Here is a 2,839-nt window from a genome sequence, read left to right as displayed (position 1 = left end):
CTGTTGAAGGTGTCAGCTAGGAATATTTCGTTGCAGGGCGACACGGCGACAACGTTTACTCCGGAACAATCGGAAGATTCTTCACATTTCAGTTGAAAGATGATCGTCTTTTGTTGAAGGTCTTTGTTTTCGTTCTCTGAATTGAAAAGAACGTATTTATTTATAATTGTAACTAGAAAATACAAAGTGTGCACTAGGCAGCAAGTATGCTGATAGCGTGCACACGGTAACACACACCTGGACATATGACAATAAATAGTTAGAACAAGATATATACACAGACAACATTATCTAATAAATCACACCTAAAATTTTGATTATTAATTTTATAACTGTACAGCAATCAGTTGTTTGATGTGGCTCCGCTGGAGGAAGCACAGAGTCTTTTTGATTGGGCAGTGAACATCTGTCAGTTTTGTATTTATGTCGAAGTTATGAGCTGGAGACCCCTGGAGCAGGAGGAATGTATTTAAAGAACATTTTATACTACACCATACAAATTCAAAGCATTTAAATTTGAAAAATGTATTTCTTGCCATATTACATCTCGTCTGAGCAGTAAAATGTCTAATAAAACATGTACCATAATGATTGTTGTGATTTGTAAGTCATGTATATGACCGGGAAAGTTATCGTTTTAAATTACGATGTATTCATTCATGGTTATTTATAATACTCTGTGAGAGATCTTGATAAAGGCAATGCTTAGATATTATGCCTGAATCTATCTGGTAGTTTCCCTGTTAACAAAGATGTTATACTTAAGCTAATGTGACCAACTAGCCAAGTGAGGTTAACCTAACGAAGAATCACCTTTGATGTCTGGTTGTGGAGGCGATGTGTAGTTTATATACTGGATTACGTCAGTTGAAGTTTTGACTTCAAAAGTTGGGTTTATCCAAGTCTAAGTATGGAAAAGAACAAAATAGTCTTCAGTAATAAATACCTACAGAAGTAAACACACGGCGATCTGTCACTACGGCATTCTTTCCCATTGTTGGGGGCGTTCGATAAAGTATCGGGTTACAAGACGCAATTTTGGGCTAACCGTAAAACATGTCAAAATAAACATACTAGTATCCAAAGGAAAATTTCGTTCAAATAAAATAAAATTATCGTCCTTACATATATTCAATGGTGATTTTTTTGCGCTAAATGGATGATTTTTCGGATTTCGTTAAAAAAAGTCGATAATTTACGGAATTTCCGTGCGCCATATTTTAGCCAATCACCGAGCAAACCTGGTTACACATATTACGCAAGATCACTTATTTATATTTTTCGACGACTAGGAATAAGACAAAAAATCGTGCTTTTGGGATTTTTTAATTTCTGACTTTAAGTATAGTTTTTGTCGACAAATAGGTGAAAAAATCGATTTTTGTTGCTTTTTTCGCACTCAATTACCCATAATTCAAAATCAAGAGCATTTTTCAAAAATCCCTAAACCACGATTTTTGGGACAACCGTGACAGTCATTTTAAGCCGTAAATGGGGTATGTTTGACTCTCCATGCTTTCAGGTTGAAACGAGTTTTGCAGACATGTCATATCTCCCAAAAGTGTGCATCGTGTTATTCATAAAGGCGTAAAGAATCATTACAGTATTCAAGGTCACCCAAGGATACGACAGTAGCTTCGCTACATGTTACATGTCCACAAAAAAATGATAGTGGACATGTAATGTCCTGGAAACTGTTTGTATCTATTGAAAAGTGTTGTTTTTTATCTGTTGCGAGTCACTCAGGCAGAAGGGCTTGTTTTGCCGCATTATTGCAAATGACCGCAGGTGACCCCGAAATGGAACGCGGGTTCGATTCGAATTGCCTAGATCGAACACGATCGAACACAGTTCGGATTCTATGAAATGTGGGAACTTTGCAGCCCAGATTTTACCACCGTGACACGTTAAATATGATAAATAAATAAAAAATGAAAAGAAATTGTTGTCTCCAAAATATTAGTCTCCTTTATCTTTGAATAGTAAAAAGTCTGCTGGTGATTTGAATGTTGACTGGAATTTTAACGTACAAGAAAACGTACCGTTTGCATATCACTGTCTTGCTTCGCTGGGACGTAGATTGAGATGATAAGCGCTGTTATAACCGCCAGCGTCGCCACGATCAAGCATTTAATAATGACACCCACCAGGCAAGATTGAGACACCACACAACTCTGACCTGGAAAGCAGCAATAAAGAGAAAAAATGAATTCAAACGTTACCATAAGGGCAACTGCATACCATTTGTCTCTACGGACATTTTTATGCTGGTAATTTTCAATAGAAATGACCAAAAATGGACGGTAGGAGGAATAAATCCTAGAAGATTCCTCAGGGAAAGTGAACGGCCTAAGACTAGTGGTTCCAAACTTCTATTATGGTTATCTGCATTATATATAATTATATATATGCTTCTTCCGATCCCCTTCCAATAAGCACCATGTTGCCGGAGATAACAAAGGTAGTCATGTAGCTGTGTTAAATATTAGTTCGGACTAGAAGCTTGTATTTGTGTTAAAGCAAGTGAAATATACTGATGAGATAAATTTTCTTAACGCAACATAGGGTAACAATGTGGTAACTTTGGTAAATTTGTGGCATCTTACCTCCATCTGCCCTTGGCTGTGCAGCATTTGGAGCGTACATGGGGTTTTGGTGTAACACGTTCCCGATGTACATAGGGTTCCGAAGTAGACCGTCCGTCTTACCGGCAACAGACTCTGCAGTCAACATTATAAGGACAGAAGTTACCCAATATTCAGCAGTGCTACTTTTGACTCGAAGTACCTTTTAACTTAAGCTATTAAACACTAGGAATACCCATCTGGGCAAAAACATG

Source organism: Branchiostoma belcheri, unplaced genomic scaffold, assembly GCF_001625305.1.
Source record: "Branchiostoma belcheri isolate BF01 breed outbred unplaced genomic scaffold, Haploidv18h27 scaffold114, whole genome shotgun sequence".
NCBI classification, from domain to species: Eukaryota; Metazoa; Chordata; class Leptocardii; order Amphioxiformes; family Branchiostomatidae; genus Branchiostoma; species Branchiostoma belcheri.
Note: the sequence above shows the minus strand (reverse complement) of the source record.